The 22,307-nt window shown below is 51.4% G+C and overlaps 1 long non-coding RNA gene across 1 annotated transcript in view; it reads right to left on the reverse strand.

Annotated features, from left to right (window-relative positions):
* The window catches only part of LOC138302155 (uncharacterized), a 204,242-nt gene that overhangs the window by 141,347 nt on the left and 40,588 nt on the right, over positions 1-22,307 (reverse strand). The gene's annotated exons all lie outside the window — the stretch shown is intronic.

Genomic DNA, 22,307 nt, shown 5'->3' on the forward strand with positions numbered 1-22,307 from the left:
GAACAGGAAGTGAAACCAGACAGCAACCCTTGGAACAGAGTCTCACTCCTAAAGCTATTTTCTTTAACATCTTATTTAAAGGTTAGGAAAAGCGACTGAAGCATTTTACTGTTGATATTTATATATTTCATAGGAGCAATTGCTCCTTTCTCACACACAACAAAAACGTTTTAATGCCTGGCAACGTTGACTCCATTGACGAATCTGCACTCATTTTTTCAAAGTCGGATTTAGCCCAGTTCTTTAGCGCTTTGCCAAATTCCATGCAGATCGATCAAGTAGGACCCAAGAGTTACATAGTCCACATCTAATTGTAGGAGTAAAGTTTGCTCAAGAGTACAGCAAAGACTGTGGCGCACATTGAAAAACAGCAGAAAGGAACCAGTTGGCCCAACAGAGGTTTGTGCTTAAACACAATTTTAAAAAGTTTATATTAAGTGATGTAGGCCCTCATTACAACATTGGCGGTAAATCCCGCTTAAGGCTGTGCAGAAGACTGCCAACACACCGCTGCAACGGCGGAATTCCGCTACAGCTATTATGACCCACAGCACGGAATCCGCCAAACTCCAGACACCCACACAAGTCTGCCACTCCAAAGGTCAGTGATAAACTGGCGATAACAAAAGCGACACCATCACACCAACAGGAATACGCTCACACTATCACGACCCACGAATCCACGTGGCAGACTTTCAACCGCGGTAAACCATTGGCGGTACACACCGCTGCGCTCAAAATACACACACATATACAAAACGCAACCACATTGGACAATTCGAAATACACATACACACACCACTCCCACACACCCAATACAATATAAAACACACACCCACATCACCTACAAACCCCTACGAAAAAATTCAAGAAAGAAGGCCAGAGAGAGAGACACCACTAGCAACAATACTAGCATCCACAGGCACACAACACCATCACTCACACAACTTCCACGCACCTCAGACAACACACACAAACACATCCCCTCACACATCACAACACACCCCCACCTCACCCATCACCCACACCACACCATGGCACCGCAAAGACACCCCAGGTTCTCTGAGGAGGAGCTCATGGTCATGGTGGAGGAAATCATCCGGGTAGAGCCACAGCTATTCGGATCACAGGTGCAGCACACCTCCATTGCTAGGAAGATGGAGCTATGGCGCAGAATCGTAGACAGGGTAAGCGCAGTGGGACAGCACCCAAGAACACAGGATGACATCAGGAAAAGGTAGAACGACCTACGGGGGAAGGTGTGTTCTGTGGTCTCAAGACACCAGATTGCAGTTCAGAGGACTGGCGGCGGACCCCCACCTCCTCCCCCACAATGAACAACATGGGAGGAGCAGGTCTTGGCTATACTGCATCCTGAGCGCCTCGCAGGAGTAGCAGGAGGAATGGACTCTGGTAAGTCAAATCGTATTTACCATATCCCCCCAGCCCACCTGCATGCCATCACATAACCCCACCCTCCCCCTTACCCCCATCACTCCAACACTTCACATATGCCCCACTATCACAACCCACCCATCCCAATACCATGCCCTGCATGCAACAACAAAGCATGGACACCCATCACCAAAGCATGTCCACTACAGATACCCACACAGATCCCCAAACCAATTATCACACAAGGTCCTCGACAAGAATGTAAGCACTGGGGTACAGAGTCACCCACCCATTGCACATGATGCCACACACAGATGCAATAATCATGCCTTTACACCCCTGCAGGACCCCTACCCAACGTCACTGGACAGCAGGTTCCAGACATGTCCACTCCACCCACAGAAGAGGCCCACAGTGATGACAGCAGCTCTGTCCAACTGGTTCTAGATGGCCAGCCCGGCCCATCTGGTGACCTCGGGACAGTCGGTTCCCCACACACTGGCACATGCCACCACAGAGCCTCCCCCCACAGGAAACATACCTCTGTCCTGAGGACACGTCAAGCAGCAGTGTGTCCACCACTACAGGGAACCTAGGCAAACCCACAAACCCAAGAACATCTGGGACCTGGGGGCAGGGGCAGTGGGCACACGGTTCAGGGGACAGAGGAACAGGAAAACAGGGGAACTGGGAGGACAGGCCCAGGGAACCCACTCTCCACGAGTCCCTCTCCAACATCATGGGAGCGTACCATCATTCCCGGGAGACGATGGCAACGGTACTGGCCAAGTTTCAGGAGACCCCGCGGCTGCAGGAGGAACAGTATTTGGGGATCAGGGAGGAACTCAAGTCCATCAACACCACCCTGGTCACCATTGTAAGGGTGCTGAAGGACCTTGTCAACACCAGGAGGGACACTGTGGCACAACAAGGGGCCCTTGACACTAGCCTGGATGATGAACTGCCCACCACCTCTGCCGGTGCCAGTGGACAGGAGGCACCGCCACAGGGCCACGACACCAGCACCCCACCCCCTGCAGATGGGGAACCAGCCCGCAAACGGTCCCTGAAATCCAGGACAAAGACGGAGAACAATGCCAAGACCCCGCCAAGAAATGAGACCACCCTGAATGTCATCCTTCTGTCCCACTTCGGCACCCTGTCTATCCTTAAACTGCCCTAGCTCCACTTCCTATGCCCCTTTGGACAAAGCACCTGTGAATCAAATAGACTGGACTCTGCCATGGACATTCCTCCACCATCACCCCTGACCATTTTACAACCCCCTCCACTAATTTGCACTTAAATAAACACCATTGAATCACAAAACAATCTGGAGTCAGTCTGTGCTTTCACAAATGTGTATTTGAGATAACTAAGGAAAATATCAATGTTGATTGTATTGTCAACATACCTATGTCACACAGCTCTAGTCTGTAGGAAAGTACCATCTTGCCTGGCATGTTACCCCATATTTCACTGTATATATGTTGTTTTATTTGTATGTGTCACTGGGACCCTGCCAGCCAGGGCCCCAGTGCTCGTAAGTGTGCCTTGTATGTGTTACCTGTGTTATGATTAACTGTCTCACTGAGGCTCTGCTATCCAGAACCTCTGTGGTTATGCTCTCTCATTTCTTCCCAAATTGTCACTAACAGGCTAGTGACCAATTTCACCAATTTACATTGGCATACTGGAACACCCTTATAATTCCCTAGTATGTGGTACTAAGGTACCCAGGGTATTGGGGTTCCAGGAGATCCCTATGGGCTGCAGCATTTCTTTTGCCACCCATAGGGAGCTCTGACAATTCTTACACAGGCCTGCCCTTGCAGCCTGAGTGAAATAACGTCCACGTTATATCACAGCCATTTACCACTGCACTTAAGTAAATTATAAGTCACCTATATGTCTAACCTTTACCTGGTAAATGTTGGGTGCTAAGTTACTTAGTGTGTGGGCACCCTGGCACTAGCCAAGGTGCCCCCACAATGTTCAGGGCAAATTCCCCGGACTTAGTGAGTGCGGGGACACCATTACACGCGTGCACTATACATATGTCACGACATATGTATAGCGTCATAATGGTAACTCCGAACATGGCCATGTAACATGTCTAAGATCATTGAATTGTCACCCCAATGCCATTCTGGCATTGGGAAGACAATTCCATGATCCCCCGAGTCTCTAGCTCAGACCCGGGTACTGCCAAACTACCTTTCCCGGGGTTTCACTGCAGCTGCTGCTGCTGCCAACCCCTCAGACAGGTTTCTGCCCTCCTGGGGTCCAGCCGGGCTTGGCCCAGGAAGGCAGAACAAAGGACTTCCTCAGAGAGAGGGTGTTACACCCTCTCCCTTTGGAAAAAGGTGTCAGGGCTGGGGAGGAGTAGCCTCCCCCAGCCTCTGGAAATGCTTTGATGGGCACAGATGGTGCCCATCTCTGCATAAGCCAGTCTACACTGGTTCAGGGATCCCCCAGCCCTGCTCTGGCGCGAAACTGGACAAAGGAAAGGGGAGTGACCACTCCCCTGACCTGCACCTCCCCTGGGAGGTGCCCAAAGCTTCTCCAGTGTGCTCCAGACCTCTGCCATCTTGGAAACAGAGGTGCTGCTGGCACACTGGACTGCTCTGAGTGGCCAGTGCCAGCAGGTGACGTCAGAGACTCCTTCTGATAGGCTCCTTCAGGTGTTACTAGCCTATCCTCTCTCCTAAGTAGCCAAACCTCCTTTTCTGGCTATTTAGGGTCTCTGCTTTGGGGAATTCTTTAGATAACGAATGCAAGAGCTCATCAGAGTTCCTCTGCATCTCTCTCTTCACCTTCTGCCAAGGAATCGACTGCTGACCGCGCTGGAAGCCTGCAAAACTGCAACAAAGTAGCAAAGACAACTACTGCGACCTTGTAACGCTGATCCTGCCGCCTTCTCAACTGTTTTCCTGGTGGTGCATGCTGTGGGGGTAGTCTGCCTCCTCTCTGCATTAGAAGCTCCGAAGAAATCTCCAGTGGGTCGACGGAATCTTCCCCCTGCAACCGCAGGCACCAAAGAACTGCATCACCGGTCCTCTGGGTCTCCTCTCAGCACGACGAGCGAGGTCCCTTGAACTCAGCAGCTCTGTCCAAGTGACTCCCAAAGTCCAGTGACTCTTCAGTCCAAGTTTGGTGGAGGTAAGTCCTTGCCTCCCCATGATAGACTGCATTGTTGGGAACCGCGTGATTTGCAGCTGCTCCGGCTCCTGTGCACTCTTCCAGGATTTCCTTTGTGCACAGCCAAGCCTGGGTCCCCGGCACTCTAACCTGCAGTGCACAACCTCCTGAGTTGTCCTCCGGCGTCGTGGGACCCTCCTTTGTGACTTCGGATGAGCTCCGGTTCACTCCACTTCGTAGTGCCTGTTCTGGCACTTCTGCAGATGCCGCTTGCTTCTGAGTGGGCTCTTTGTCTTGCTGGACGCCCCCTCTGTCTCCTCACACAATTGGCGACATCCTGGTCCCTCCTGGGCCACAGCAGCATCCAAAAACCCTAACCGCGACCCTTGCAGCTAGCAAGGCTTGTTTGCGGTCTGTCTGCACGGAAACACCTCTGCAAGCTTCTTCGCGACGTGGGACATCCATCCTCCAAAGGGGAAGTTTTTAGCCCTTGTCGTTCTTGCAGAATCCACATGTTCTACCATCCGGTGGCAGCTTCTTTACACCCACAGCTGGCATTTCCTGGGCATCTGCCCACTCCCGACTTGATTGTGACTCTTGGACTTGGTCCCCTTGTTCCACAGGTACTCTCATCAGGAAATCCATTGTTGTTGCATTGCTGGTGTTGGTCTTCCTTGCAGAATTCCCCTATCACGACTTCTGTGCTCTTTGGGGAACTTAGGTGCACTTTGCACCCACTTTTCAGGGTCTTGGGGTGGGCTATTTTTCTAACCCTCACTGTTTTCTTACAGTCCCAGCGACCCTCTACAAGGTCACATAGGTTTGGGGTCCATTTGTGGTTCGCATTCCACTTCTAAAGTATATGGTTTGTGTTGCCCCTATCCCTATGTGCCCCCATTGCATTCTATTGTGACTATACATTGTTTGCACTGTTTTCTATTGCTATTACTGCATATTTTGGTATTGTGTACATATATCTTGTGTATATTTGCTATCCTCATACTGAGGGTACTCACTGAGATACTTTTGGCATATTGCCATAAAAATTAAGTACCTTTATTTTTTGTATATCTGTATATTGTGTTTTCTTATGATATTGTGCATATGACACCAGTGGTACTGTAGGAGCTTCACTCGCCTCCTAGTTCAGCCTAAGCTGCTCTGCTAAGCTACCTTTTCTATCAGCCTAAGCTGCTAGACACCCCTCTACACTAATAAGGGATACCTGGACCTGGTGCAAGGTGTAAGTACCCCTTGGTACCCACTACAAGCCAGGCCAGCCTCCTACATAGTCCATGAGGTAATATAGCAGAGGTCACACAGTGGGACCCACATCTGTGAAATGGGAAGACAAAGTGACAAGTCAGGGTCCATACATTTGGTGAAAGTGACAGACATATGATAGGTCTAACAATTGTATGAGATGTGTGAGGCAGTGATGTCTTCTTACCGCTGTCTCACTGGAAGTATTGCTGGATAACGGTGTTTCTGTTGTTGATATCCTCTAATTCTGCCCCCTCTTCTTCACTGTGCACAGGCTCCTCAGGTGGCACAAGACCTCCTTCTGGACCATCCTCCTGCAGAAAAGGCACCTGTCGTCGCAAAGCCAGGTTGTGCAGCATACAGCAGGCCACGATGATCTGGCACACCTTCTTTGGTGAGTAGTAGAGAGAACCACCTGTCATATGGAGGCACCGGAACCTGGCCTTCAGGAGGCCGAAGGTCCTTTCTATCACTCTCCTAGTTCGCCCATGTGCTTCATTGTAGCGTTCCTCTGCCCTTGTCCTGGGATTTCTCACTGGGGTCAGTAGCCATGACAGGTTGGGGTACCCAGAGTCACCTGCAAATGTCGAGGGACAACTGTTAGACACACACTAACCCTTAGGGACAACACCAGACCCAGACAATCATTCACACGGTATAGTGTCCTTGTCCACACCTATTAGCCACACACAGGCCCTCATTCCAACCCTGGCGGTCTATGACCACCAGGGTGGAGGGCAACGGAAGCCCCGCCAACAGGCTGGCGGTTCTTCCAGGGCCGGTTTTCACCTGGCCCAGGGAATCCTCCATGGCGGCGCTGCTTGCAGCACCGCCATGGGGATTCCGACTCCCTTCCCGCCAGCCTGTTTCTGGCAGTTTACACCGCCAGAACTAGGATGGCGGGAACGGGTGTTGTGGGGCCCCTGGGGGCCCCTGCACTGCCCATGCCACTGGCATGGGCAGTGCAGGGGCCCCCTTACAGGGCCCCATGAAGATTTTCACTGTCTGCTTTGCAGACAGTGAAAATCGCGACGGGTGCTACTGCACCCGTCGCACCCCTGCAACACCGCCGGCTCCATTCGGAGCCGGCTTCTATGTTGCAGGGGCTTTCCTGCTGGGCCGGCGGGCGGCCTTTTGGCGGTCGCCCGCCGGCCCAGCGGGAAAGCCAGAATGGCATCCGCGGACTCCTGACCGCGGAACGGCCATTTGGCGGTGACCGCATGGCGGGCGACGACCGCCTCCCGCCGCGGTCAGAATGACCGCCACAGTGCCTCTGCAGTTGCCCCATCACATAAGGGATGCTGCTATTCCTCAAAATGTAAGCGTCATGCACTGAGCCTGGAAATTTGGCGTTCACATGGGAGATGTACTGGTCTGCCAAACACACCATCTGCACATTCATTGAATGGTAGCTCTTCCGGTTTCTTTACACCTGTTCACTCCTGCGGGGGGTACCAAGGCCACATGTGTCCCGTCAATGGCACCTGTGATGTTGGGGATATGTCCCAGGGCAAAGAAGTCACCTTTCACTGTAGGCAAGTCTTCCATCTGAGGGATAACGGTGTAGCTGCGCATGTGTTTCAGCAGGGCAGACAACACTCTGGACAACACGTTTGAAAACATTGGCTGTGACGTTCCTGATGCAGGGGCCACTGTAGTTTGAAAAGACCCACTTGCCAGGAAATGGAGTACTGACAGGAACTGCACTAGAGGTGGTATTCCTGTGGGATGGCAGATAGCTGACATCAGGTCTGGCTCCAACTGGGCACACAGTTTATGGATTGTGGCACGATCAAGTCTGTAAGTGATAATTATGGGGGTCATTACAATATTGGCGGTAAAAGCCGCTTACCGCCGTGGAGAAGACCGCCAACACACCGCCGCGGCTGCGGAATTCCGCCACAGCTATTATGACCCACATCTCGGAATCTGACAAAATTCAGATACCCACACAAACTGGCGAAAACAAAACCTCCCCGTCACGCCAACAGAAAAACGCCCACACTATCACCACCCACGAATCCATGCGGTGGTCTTTCAACCGCGGTATTCCATTGGCGGTACACACCGGCGCGCTCAAAGTACACACACATCTCCAAAACACCACCACATTGGACAATTCGAAATACACACACCTGATAAACATACACACACCACTCCCACACTCCCAATACAATATAAAACACACACCCACATCACCCACAAACCCCTACGACCACAAATCACGACCGAAGGCCAGAGAGAGACACCACTATCAACAAATTAGCATCCACAGGCACAAAACACCATCACCCACACAACTTCCACGCACCTCACACAACACACCACTACATATCACCACACATATCACCACACAATCCACCCCACACATCACCTACACCACCCCATGGCACGGCAAAGACAGCCCAGGTTCTCGGAGGAGGAGCTCAGGGTCATGGTGGAGGAAATCATCCGGGTAGAGCCACAGCTATTTAGATCACAGGTGCAGCACACCTCAATTGCAAGGAAGATGGAGCTATGGCGAAGAATAGTCAACAGGGTCAACGCAGTGGGACAACACCCAAGAAATCGGGAGGATATCAGAAAGAGGTGGAACGACCTACGTGGGAAGGTGCGTTCCGTGGTCTCAAGACACCACCAGGCGGTTCAGCGGACTGGCGGCGGACCCCCACCTCCCCACCTCCCCACCCACAACTAACAACATGGGAGGAGCACGTCTTGGCGATTCTGCATCCTGAGGGCCTTGCAGGAGTCGGTGGAGGAATGGACTCAGGTAAGTCAAATCTTAACTATTACATCCCCTACCCTACCTGCATGCCATCACATACCCCCACTCTCGCCCTCACCCCTATCACTCCAACTCCTCACAAATGTACCAATATCACAAATCACACATTCCAATACCAAGCCCTGCATGCAACAACAACGCACGGACACCCACCACTAAAGCATGCCCACTGCACATACCCATACACCCCCCTAAACCATCATCACACAAGCTCACACACAGGAATGCCAGCACTGGGGTACACGGTCACCCACCCATTGCACACCATGACACACACAGATGCAATAATCATGCCTTTCCACCCCTGCAGGACCACTACTCAACGTCACCAGACAGGAGGGTCCAGACATGTCCACTCCACCCACAGAAGAGGCCCACAGTGATGTCAGCACCTCTGTCCACCTGGATCCAGATGACCAGCCCGGACCATCGTGGGCCTCGGGACAGTCGGTTCCCCTCACACAGGCACAGGCCACCACAGACCTTCCCCCCTCAGGAAACACCAGCACAGCACCCACCCAGCGGGCCCATACCTCCGTCCCCAGGACACGTCAATCAGCTGTGTGTCCACCACTACAGGGAACTCAGGATAACCCACCACCCCAACAACAACAGGGACCTGGGGCAGTGGCAGTGGGCACACGGTCCAGGGGACGGAGGCCCAGGAACACAGGGGAACTGGGAGGGCTGCTGTGCGACAGGGGGCGGACTGGCCAAGGGAACCCACTCTCCACGAGGCCCTCTCCTCCATCATGGGAGCTTACCACCACTCCCAGGAGACAATGGCAACGGTACTGGCCAAGTTTCAGGTGACCCAGCGGATGCAGGAGGAACAGTATTTGGGGTTCAGGAAGGAACTCAGAACCATCAGCTCCATCTTGGGCACCATCGTAGGGGTGCTGAAGGAAGTACTCAACACCAGGAGGGACACTGTGGCACTAAAAGGGGCCCCTGACAGTAGCATGGACGATGAACAGCCCACCACCTCCGCCGGCGCTAGTGGACAGGAGGCACCGCCACAGGACCACCACACCAGCACCCCACCCCCTGCAGACGGAGAACCACCCCGCAAACGGTCCCTGAGATCCAGGAACAAAACAGAGCACGATGCCAAGACCCCCGCCAATAAATGAGACCACCCTGATTGTCATCCCACTGACCCACTTTGTCTGTCACCCTGTCCATAATTAAACTGCCCCAGCTCCACTTCCTATGCCCATATGGGCAATGCACCTGTGAGACTAATAGATTGGACTCTGTCATGGACACTCCTCCGCCATCACCCCTCACCATTTAACTTCCCCCTCCAATATATTTTAATTTAAATAAACCCACCTAAAGCACCAAAAGATCTGGAGCCTGTCTGTGATTTCGAAATAGTGTATTTGCAATTACAGTAACAAAATGTTCTTGAAATAGTAATGTCAACATACCTATGTCACACAGCTCTAGTCTATGAGGAATCTAAGCAGATGACACACGTTGGGACCCACACCTGTGAAACCGTAAGGGAAAGTGACAACTCAGTGACCATACACTGGGTGAAAACGACAGACAGGATAGAGGAAGAAGTGTAAAAGTACATGTAGTAGGCAGGAATGTATTCTAACCTGTGTTTCAATGGAAATATTGCTGGATCACTGAGTCCCTGTTCTGCATGTCTTCTTCCTCTGCTTCCTCCTCATCACTGTCCACAGGCTCCACAGCTGCCACAACACCGCCATCTGGACCATCCTCCTGCAGAAAAGGCACCTGTCATCGCAAAGCCAAGTTGTGAAGCATACAGCAGGCCACGATGATCTGGCACACCTTATTTGGTGAGTAGAAAAGGGGTCCACCTGTCATATGCAGACACCTGAACCTGGCCTTCAGGAGGCCGAAGGTCCGCTCGATCACCCTCCTAGTTCGCCCATGGGCCTCATTATAGCGTTCCTCTGCCCTTGTCCTGGGATTCCTCACTGGGGTCAGTAGCCATGACAGGTTGGGGTAACCAGAGTCACCTAATAGCCACACACGGTGCCTCTGGAGTTGACCCATCACATAAGGGATGCTGCTATTCCGCCGGATGTAGGCGTCATGCACTGAGCCACGGAACATGGCATTCACATGGGAGATGTACTGGTCTTCCAAACATACCATCTGTACATTCATGGAATGATAACTCTTACGGTTCCTGTACACCTGTTCACTCCTGTGGGGGGGACCAAAGCCACATGGCACCTATGATGTTGGGGATATGTCCAAGGGCATAGAAGTCACCTTTCACTGTGGGCAAATCCTCCACCTGAGGGAAAACGATGTAGCTCCGCATGTGTTTCAGCAGGGCAGACAACACTCAGGACCATACGTTGAAAACATAGGCTGGGACATCCCTGATGCCATGGCCACAGTTGTTTGAAAACACCCACTTGCAAGGAAATGGAGCACTGATAGCACTTGAGGGGGGATTCCTGTGGGATGGCGGATTGCTGACATCAGGTCAGGCTCCAACTGTGTACACAGTTCCTGGATTGTGGCACAGTCGGTACAACGGAGGATTCCGCCATCTCCTCACATGTCCCAGCGGATGGTGCCTATGAAGGACAACAGCGAGCACAGAGTCAAACAACTCAGAGGTATGTACCCACAGTCTACACAGAACACCAATCATACACACAATGTGGCCTGTTTGTGTGTTGAGACTAGGCCTAGGTATGTGTGACGCAGTTGGTAATTAGGCCATGTGGGCCCCTGAAATGGCAGCTGCCTGACCTGTAAAGTGGGACAGTGGGATGTGAGGTAACTGCGCTGGCGTTGTACACCGTCGCGGTAGGCGGTCGAAGACCGCAGCGCAATGCTGCATTGGTTAACATTGGACCATATGGGTCCCAGGAGCCAATGACGATGTACGCCGGCCGTGACGGTACGCAAGATTCAGCTGACTTTGCGCGCAGTGGAGGTGTCTGGGTGGATGAGGAGGGCTGTGGGTTTCCCTAGGCCAGGGTGAGTTCCGTAGGCTAGGCCCCTCCGTAGGGCATGGCCCTGTGGACCCCCACCCCACCCCTGTAGAGTGCCAAGTACAGCTATTCATGCACCTGTGTAATCTATGTGTGCAGATGTCGTCCATAGCCTTGTAGGCCATTTCCCATGAATTGCCATGTAGAGCCCAAGAACGCGACGTAGTGTAGGGGGCTTCTGTGTCTGTCTTGTCCGCCAACGGTAGCGGTAATCCATGCACTCAACATGTCTTTCTTCTGTTCCCCCCCCCTTTTTTGTGGTCTCCCTGTAAATGCATGCATTAGCATCATCAGGCGGAGGAGCAGTGGCACCAGGGCACGAGTGAGCTACATCCCACATGGCCATGGAGGGCCTCACTACGGACTCAGAATACACCAGTGGGACAGAGGGCGAGGGGAGCACCATGGCGGGGACAGGAGCTGAAACCAGTGACACGGACTCGTCCTCCGATGGGAGCTCCCTTGTGGTGGCGGCAACATCTGTGCCCCCGCATCTACAGGTACAGCCGCCACCCCCCCTACCAGCACCGCCCTCCCAGCAGCCCCTCAGCCTTCGCCCGTGCCCGCTCACCCAGGAGGGTGGGCATCACCTTCGCCCCAGCACCTCAGCCCCTGCCCCTGTCACCCCTGCTGCCCTCAGTGAGGAGGTCATTGACCTCTTCAGGTCCCTCACTGTTGGGCAGTCTACCATTTTGCATGCCATCCATGGTGTAGAAAGGCACTTGCAACAAACCAATGCATTCCTGGAGGGCATTCATTCTGGTGAGGCGGCCCTTCACCGAGCCTTTCAAACTCTGGCCTCAGCACTGATGGCAGCATTTGTCCCTGTGTCTAGCCTCCCCCCTCCAACTTCCTCCACCCAGACCCAATCCCCTGTACGTCTGCCTATCCCAAGCACACCATCAAACCAGCCTGCACACACCTCACCACACAAGGGAAGCTCAGGCAAACATAAGCACCACACATCCCACAGGCACTCACGCAAGCATCACACACATACAGACACACCAACATCCACTGCCTCCACTGTGTCCCCCTCCTCATCGTCTCCCTCCTCCCTCCCAGTCTCGTCTACACTCACACCTGCATGCACTACCTCTACAGCCACTACGTCCCGCACCAGCACACCCACCAGCACACTCCGCTCATGTGCAGTCACCACCTCCACTACCATACACACGTCCCCTGTGTCCTCTCCTAGTGTGTCTGTGACGCCCCCTCCGAAAATACACAAACGCAGGCACACACCCACCCAACAGCCATCCACCTCACGACAGCCTCCAGCGCATGCACCTGCACCTAAAGCCACAAAACGTACACCTCCTACAACCACCACCTCTTCCTCCACTCCCAAACCCCCTCCAGCTACCTGTCCCAGTGTGTCCAAACAACTTTTCCTGTCCAGCCTTGACCTATTTCCCACCCCACCCCCGTCCAACTCATAGGTCCCGAACTTGCACCTCAGCCACAACATCTCCGGGACCAGTGGTGCCTGTGGTCACAGCTATGTGGAGTGCACCGGCCTCCAGAACAGCCAGTGTTGCACGGAGCCACAGCACAGCCAGTCCCCCCGTGAAGCACCAGAAGTTGGCCAGTGCCCGGCGGGAGAGGGGGAAGACTCCAGCCACCCAAGCCGCTCCCAGGGGCCCCAGTGGGAGTGTGGACTCAGCTGTGACTCCTCCCAAGGTGGGGAAGGGCCACAAGAAACCCGGCAAGTCTGGGAGGAGCAGCATGGCGGAGAAGACCGCCATCATCCCCACTGCCCAGGAGGGCCCCACCAGCCCCATCCTCACTGCCTAGGAGGCCACCACCAGCCCCATCCTCGCTGCACAGGAGGCCACCCCCAGCCCCATCCTCGCTGCACAGGAGGCCACCGCCAGCCCCATCCTCACTGCCCAGGAGGGCCCGACAGCCACAGCCCAGCTGCCAAGGAGGCCACCGCCAGCCCCATCCTCGCTGCCCAGGAGGGCCCCGCCAGCCACAGCCCAGCTGCCCAGGAGGCCACCGCCAGCCCCATCCTTGCTGCCCAGGAGGGCCCCCCCAGCCACAGCCCAGCTGCCCAGGAGGGCCCCGCCAGCCCCAGACAAGCTGGGCAATGAAGGACCACCAACTCAGGCACCGCTGAACAGGGCACCGCCAACTCAAGCACCGCTGAACAGGGCACCGCCAACTCAAGCACCGCTGAACAGAGCACCGCCAACTCATGCACTGATGAACAGGGCACTGCCAACTCAAGCACCGCTGAACAGGGCACCGCCAACTCAAGCACCGCTGAACAGGGCACCACCAACTCAAGCACTGATGAACAGGGCACCACCAACTCAAGCACCGCTGAACAGGGCACCGCCAACTCAAGCACCGCTAGCCCATGAGCGGCAGGGGCACCGACGCAACTGGGACCGTCACGGGATGCGTGATGCACTCTGGGCACCAGTCCCCCTCCAGAACCAGTGGAGACATGCATCCACTACCTCTGTCCTTCACAGGATGAAGCACTCTGGGCACCAGTCCCCTCCAGACCCAGTGGAGACATGCATCCACTACCTCTGTCCTTCGCAGGATGAAGCACTCTTGGCACCAGTCCCCCTCCAGAACCAGTGGAGACATGCATCCACTACCTCTGTCCTTCGCAGGATGAAGCACTCTGGGCACCAGTTCCCCTCCAGAACCAGTGGATAGATACATCCACTACCTCTGTCCTTGGCAGGATGAAGCACTCTGGGCACAAGGCCCCCTCCAGAACCAGTGGAGAGATACATCCACTACCTCTGTCCTTGGCAGGATGAAGCACTCTGGGCACCAGTCCCCCCTCCAGAACCAGTGGAGACATGCATCCACTACCTCTGTCCTTCACAGGTGAAGCACTCTGGGCACAATGCCCCCTCCAGAACCAGTGGAGAAAGGCATCCACTACCTCAGTCCGTGGCAGGATGAAGCACTCTGGGCACAAAGTCCCCTCCAGAACCAGTGGAGAAAGGCATCCACTACCTCAGTCCTTGACAGGATGAAGCACTCTGGGCACAATGCCCCCTCCAGAACCAGTGGAGAAAGGCATCCACTACCTCAGTCCTTGGCAGGATGAAGCACTCTGGGCACAAAGCCCCCTCCAGAACCAGTGGAGACATGCATCCACTACCTGAGTCCTTGGCAGGATGAAGCACTCTGGGCACAACGCCCCCTCCAGAACCAGTGGAGAAAGGCATCCACTTGAGAGACTGTGGCTTTGCACTCCCTAGGATAAAGCAGTGGGCAAACCACCCACTGGAGAGACTTGAGAGACTGTGGCTTTGCACTCCCCAGGATACAGCAGTGGACAAACCACCCACTGGAGAGACTTGGGAGACTGTGGCTTTGCACTCCCCAGGATAAAGCAGTGGGCAAACCACCCACTGGAGAGACTTGAGAGACTGTGGCTTTGCACTCCCCAGGATACATCATTGGGCATGGAGCCGCCTCGTAGAGCTGGCATCGTACACTCATCCGGCTGAGGAGCCCCCCCTTCCCTTCCCCCTGAGGTGCCTGTTTCATTTCGATCTGATGTCCCAGGAGTGTTCTCTCCGTTTGGAGTCTGGTATGCATTTTGGGCCCAGTGGTCCACGGACTATGAATGGTGCACTATCCGGACTTGTATAGTTGGTGTACATAATTGTTTCTACTGTATATAACGTTTTGACTAATGGATTTTTCATGATTACAATCGTTCAACTCATTTCCTTTTGTCACTGCATTCTTCCAGGGTGGGTTGGGGGGGTAAATGTAATGTTGCTGTATGTATGTGTGTGTATGTTGTTGTGGGTGAGGGTGGGGGTGGGGTATTGCATGTTGCGTGTGTGTGTCACTCTCTTTTCCCTCCCCCATCCCCTGTGTTGTAGGTGCAGTACTCACTGTGGTCGTCGCCGCCGTCGTTCGTGCTCCTGGTAGAGGAGCAGGAATACTATCGCAGGGAGTATTTGGAGTTCAGGCTCCATGGCATCCTGGTTCCTCGTGGAATGTGTAGAGGTGAGTGTTTTCCCTTCCAAGCCCTGTTTCCGCCGTGTTTTTGTTTGCATTGATTCCGCCCTGGAAAAGGAGGTGGATTGTCCTCTCATAATAGTGTGGGCGGTACATTGTGTTCCGCCTGTCTGTTGGTGGTGATCGCCATGCTGTTTGTTTGTACTGCCGTGGCGGTCGGAGTGTTAAAGTGGCTGTCTATGTTGGCGGTTTCCGCCACGGTCATCATTCCATTTTTTTAACCGCCGGCCTGTTGGCGGTCTTACCGCCGCTTTAACACTGACCGCCAGGGTTGTAATGAGGGCCGTAGTGTTCGGTTAAAGAGAAAGTTCGATAAAAATATGTTCAAACATGACTTTGAAAATGATTTTCCAAGAGCTTTTTGCAGTTTAGTTCCACAATTGCAAAGCACCTAAGTGCAGAAGACAAATCTGTGCATTCCCTTGTCTATATGGTTCTCAAAACCACTTACCCAGATTTGACTTTCTACAAAATAAATCTTGGTGGCATTGTCCATGGAGGAGCGGTGTGGGGTGGGATCAGCGAACACCTTCTAATTGGGCAGAATATTCATACACCCCTAGTGGAAACAATAGCAAAACGGTGAAGGACTCGAAAATCCATTAGCTTTGATTTGCCTTTGAAAGCCTGTGACGCCTAGAGAATCAATGGATAACTCTGAAATAATTTCACAGTCCGACGTTCTGATTCTGGAATAAAAATAAATATATGTTTTAAAGCAAAACAACTAGAGGTTCTAACATATGGCCCATAACTTCATCTTAAAAAAACATGAGAACAAAAACAAAACAAAAATTTCTCAGATCTTGTACACCCAACTAATAAACTGGAATCCACCTCCCATATGTCGGGATTTCCGAAACTGATCTGATATAGTGACTGTGGTCCCCACTGAGCCATCAACAGTGTCAAAGAAGGACTCTATACCCACCTGTGTTTCACAATTTGTGTGCTCATACCACAGTGTGAGCCAAGTCAGCATCCACCTCCAAGGTACCACATAGCATGTTTCTAGGCACTGCTCTATCCGTTGCGCCTCCTCCACCATCCCACCCCTTGGATGAAGCACACCTCCAAGGGACCACCTTACATCATAACTGCACCTATTGGAAATGCCACTGAGTTCTTCCTGCTCTCATCCTTCACAGTTCCCAGCAGGCACATCTCTCATGCTTCTTATGTCCCGCAATAGAGATGGATTAACTCTTTCCATGCTCATAAGCTGGTACCAGGCCCTTGGTCCATACCCAACAATAGCTCGATTCATAGCATAGGATCAAACCTGAGACAGGGTGCTCTGGTTTGTCCATACTCAAGTCTCTCCACATGTCCACTGCCCACAGCGGATCATCATGTGTATCTTTCCCGTAGATCTCCATAATAACAACACACTCAAAGATCACAAAAGCTCGTTATGGGTGGCTTCAAAACGGCTTAAGGATGCTGTCTTTCTCCATGAGTAAGATCCAATCTTAGGCACCATCTTGGATCAATATATAGCACTCTGACAAGTACAACCCATCCCTTATCTTCTGCAGGTATACACTGCTCTAGCTGTCACACGCCACTCCAGTCTGCCATTTGACGACAGGCCACATAGTCTGGATTATTCCCGCACTTAAGCCATATTGCAAGATGACGTGTCACGGGAACATATGAACCATGTCAAAGCTTGCTCATACATCCAGCATCTAGTTCATATCCTGAAAATACATGAAGACAGTAAACACAAAAAGGTGACAAATTAAAAATAAATGGCTCATCACTGCCTCTGCTCTCTGTCATCACCCACACATTGAGGGGCATATTTATGCACCGTCTGCGCCAAATATGCGTCAAAATGTTTGACGAACATTCAGCGCAAACGTTGCCCCGTATTTAAACTTTCACGCCCGAGCCTGCGGACGACAAAATTCCGCTGTGTGCGTCATTTTTGGGATGCGGCAACCCGCCTTGGGTTAATCATATGCAAGGTAGGCGTTCCCGTCCAAAAAATGACTTAAACGGCCGTGCGTCATATTTATGCTTTCAGGCAAAAATGACGCATGGCCGGGAGGCGGAGCCGGAAAATGACGCACAGTCCGATTTGCGTAAAAAATGAACGCCTGGGTCAGGGCAGGCGTTAAAATGGGGCAAACACACCTGTATTTAATCAGAACACACAGAAGCAACAGCAGAGCAGCAGAGCAGCAACAGGGAGGCATGGAGTTGATTCTAATCCAGCGTGCACGCAGACGCAGAGCCCAGCAGCAACAACAGCAGCTACAACAACGCCAGCAGGGACCCCAAAGGCAGCACAGAAGGCAGGAGAGGATATTTCACCCCAGAACAACCCTTCAGGGCCTCAGGGAACACAACATCATCCAGAAGTACAGATTGAACTGGCAGGCCATTCAGCAGCTGCTGCGCAACATTGAACCGCAGTTGGCACCCACTTTGCTGACACCCCGCACCATCCCAACAGAAACCAAGCTGCTTGCTGTACCTCATATGCTGGCAAGTGGCTCTTTTCAAACAACATGTGCCCTGGTTGCCGGAATATCACAACCATCATTCTCCGCCTTTTTGCCCAAAGTACTGGATGCCATCATTGGACTTACACCCCGCCACATCTGCTTCCCTAACACACTGCAGAAGCAGCAGGAAACAAAACAGGGGTTCTACCTCATCAGTGGCTTCCCACATATCCTTGGTGCAATCGACTGCACAAATGTACGCCTTCTGCCACCTGCTGAAACTGAACACCTCTACCGCAACAGGAAGCACACACATTCCATCAACTTGCAGGCCATAGTCGATCACCAAGGATTGATCACCAACATCGTGGCTAAATATCCTGGGAGTGTCCATAACTCCTTCATCTTCCTCACTGCACCATCAATGAACACTTCCAGGATGGACGGTATGGCAATGGACTACTTGTTGGTAAGTACAAAAACCTACTTATATACACACTGCACAGCAACCCTCTAGGACACACAACACATACACCACAACAGCAACATGTCGACAGGAACACACTGAGGTCGTGACATCGCTAGCCATGTTTCTTAGGTCTGCAGTGAACCTGTCACACATCTGAAATTACAGTACAACCTAATGTTAAGATGTCAAAGAACACAACGTGTGGAGTGCGTTGCCTAAATGTCACCTTGAAAAATGTAAGTGTCCCAATGACGTTTACATTAATCCATTGCATAAGTCTAAAGGTATGGGATGTCCAGGGTACATTTATATGAACGTGTTACCACCACTGTCAATTTTAACCTGTGTATGGAACTATCATTTCACCCCAAGTGAAGACACACGGACACCTGTATCAGAAGTCACAATGCTAGGGAGGGGACACTGTACTGCAAATCCCAAAACATACTGCTGACAACCGGTTAGCAGACAAACACTTGTTCAGCCAAGGAAACAACACAATACAGATGGTACATCCTACAAGCCTAGGATGCTACATTATAACACAAAAGAGTCACAGACAACACAAGACAACTACTGCCATGAAAAGTAATTTCAATAGGGCCAGCTACATCAACATGATCCCATTCATTTTCTCTTGCAGCTGATCAGGGGTATGGCATCCAGCCATGGATTATGACTCCTATTGGCAACCTGAGTACTGCTGCAGAGCGTACCTACAACAACTCACATAGGAGGACACGCAGCATAGTCGAGAGGACCTTCGCCATCCTCAGGTCAAGGTTCCGGTGCCTCGACATCACTGGTGGTAGCTTCCTATATTCCCCGGAGATGGTCTGTAAGATCATCCTAACATGTGCAATATTGCACAACATTTGCATCAAAAGGAACATTCCCCTCCTGGAACCAGAGCCACACATGCCTGAAGAGGAGGAAGAGGAGGATGGTGGCCTGCAACATGAGGGGGAACTACAGAACACGGCCGCTGGTATAAGCAGGCGGCAACATATCGTCAACAGTTTCTTTTAAATATAATCACCTTCACCACTTAAGTTAACTAATTTAAATAAACACCTATAATAATCACCATATCATGGTCTGGCTATTCATTGTTGCACACCTTCATCTCTACTTATCAGAATAAGAGTGTTGCCTCATGGAGCATTGCAGAGATAATGATTAGGACACTGAAAATCCCAGAGCTAATGTGATGCCTAACATACAATGGTCACACACACACACACTGTAATTTACATCTATGATGTACATTTGTCCTTTGAAGGCCAATAGCAGAGGACCACACCTATTTCACACATACATGTTGAAATCAAGGTCCAACGCAGCATATGGCACACAACTAAGACACCATCACTCAATAAGGGGAAAACAAGCCTCATACATGAGGCAGTCAATGTGCTTTTGCATCAGTAACAGGAATGGCTGACCAGACCCTTGACAGCAGTAAGTCCAACTGCATCCACTATTTGCAAGGACTATCTGTGACCAGAGTTCCATAGAAGCAGAACATAGACAGCGCAAGTGCCACACATATGAGCAGCATTGCACACATGACATTCCATGTACATGTCAGCCCGTTTCCTAACTCCTGACACACCCATGCACCTGGTCACAACCCACCTGTCAGAAGAGGTTCCTGGAATACTAAGATGTGTACCCTGATATTCCCTCCTCTACACACACAGACCAACATTAGCAATCCAGTGTGCTACACCCTTTCCTATGGTATGCATAGAACTTCTGACTGCATGGATGTCAGGTTAATTTATACACTGTCTTCTAGTTTCAAAACCCTGTTAGCACCTGTAGATTGCTTCCCGTGTGAAAATGTCTGTGGGCCCTTAGAATGCAAATCTCACCTACAGGACTGGTGAGAAACAGATGCAGCCCACACCTGTGATCACCTCCATGTACACCACCCACTTCAACAAGCACTGCCCCTGCTGATGCCTGGAACAGCATAGGACTTGCCATTTAGTCAATTACACCGTTAAGCATTGATACTAATTAAGCTGTGTAACACAACCCTTGGGTTCATTTATCACCTTCAAAAACACAGGACATACACAGTTTGACATGTCAACTGTCTAGTTTGTCCTCCAAACAGTCTGAGTCAGACCACTGATTTTGTAACTTGTCAAATTGCTGTATCCTAATTCACCCTGCATTCTGTCAGCCTGACTAGTATCTGTCCGTGCGTTACACTAAAGTATCCCTGTGTCTACATATGTACCACACTTGCGTTAGCAAACCTCTCATTCATCAGGGGGTATTGGGCATGGGCTTCTTCAATGCATACACAAATACATTGTATAGCATCATCTGCCTTTTAACTGTACCATTTGAGTAAAATCCTCTGGGAAAAGCAAAATTCATGGCCCATCCCCTGTCTGGGTCTCATTTATGCATGAATGACAAAGTGTGACAGTGTCCCAGGGCCGTAGGCAGGGATAGGGTACGGGGCTTTCAGCAGAACCAGCAACCTCTGATAATGTCCATGAAAAATACACACGTCAGGACCCTGACAGTTCACACACAGAATCACAGTGCTCACAACATATTGATGGGCCGTGTGTGGTGAATAGCTGCGATAATAATCAGCACAGAGGCTATGATGTTCCCAGATGCAGTGGGAATTGCAGAGGCTAACCTGTGTACAAATGTTGTAATGACACCTGCCGGAACATGACACCTGAGACATTATCTCACTCAGCACACCAAGGTTGCCCTTTTGACTGTCTCATTACACGTCTTTAGTGACAGGGTGGGACCATCCCCATGTAGGTTCACATGTCCTCATCCACTTTACTCACATTGATCAACCAAGGATACTCAGTAGATACAGGAATAGCTGCCACTGACTCGTGATGAGTCATGGACCGAACTGTGACAAATTACACCCCAAACAATATACAGGATCATCATTGGACCACACACATGAGCAAGACACCTATGTGCAATTGATCACTGGAAATATGTGGACACATGCTGTCTTGTATGCTGGTCCACCACAGTCACTTGATAGTTGGGGCTCACTTCTATGGCCTCAGCTGTGGTGTCATCATACATTTGAGATTCACCCTTGTCTGTCTGTGCAAACAACATTGTACCCACTTTCTCAATGCATGTGTATGACTCACTGTGGGATTCACCAACTAGTACCTAGGAAGCTGTTACCAATACTCTAGGACATAGGATGTTGAAAATGTGGACCATTGACATGAACAAGCGCCTGCCATCTTTTTGGTGCATGCTATGTCACATGTGGTGTCTACGTTACCCTAAATCTTGGAAGTCCACATTACGGATGTTGCTACATGTATGACTAACACATGCCCTCTCTCATTTCCACAATGACTTGCATCTAAGGATTGGACACATGGACGTCACATTGATACAAGCATATGTGCAATAATGCTTCATGTGATACACACACATTTGGTCAACAAATATATTAGTTGCCAAAGCACACACTTTGAGCCAAAGGCATTTAGATATTGTACATATTTGCGTCACATTGCTATCCTCTCCTGATGCCAAACATGCACAATTTGTGCTACACATATATGTAGGCCACACTTATGACCAACTATTGCATCAGCCAACCGTAAAAATACTGTGAAGGGAGTTGCGGATCATGGTCCGCTGCAGTATGATGTCACACATGTGAACATACACCATCAACACCATAGTGTGTTCAATCACCCTAACTCTGATGTGTCCCAAATGTAACATAACAAAAAAACAGAAAAATTGCCCAAAACCAGTTA

The sequence above is a fragment of the Pleurodeles waltl genome, chromosome 6 (assembly GCF_031143425.1).
Source record: "Pleurodeles waltl isolate 20211129_DDA chromosome 6, aPleWal1.hap1.20221129, whole genome shotgun sequence".
Lineage (NCBI taxonomy): Eukaryota > Metazoa > Chordata > Amphibia > Caudata > Salamandridae > Pleurodeles > Pleurodeles waltl.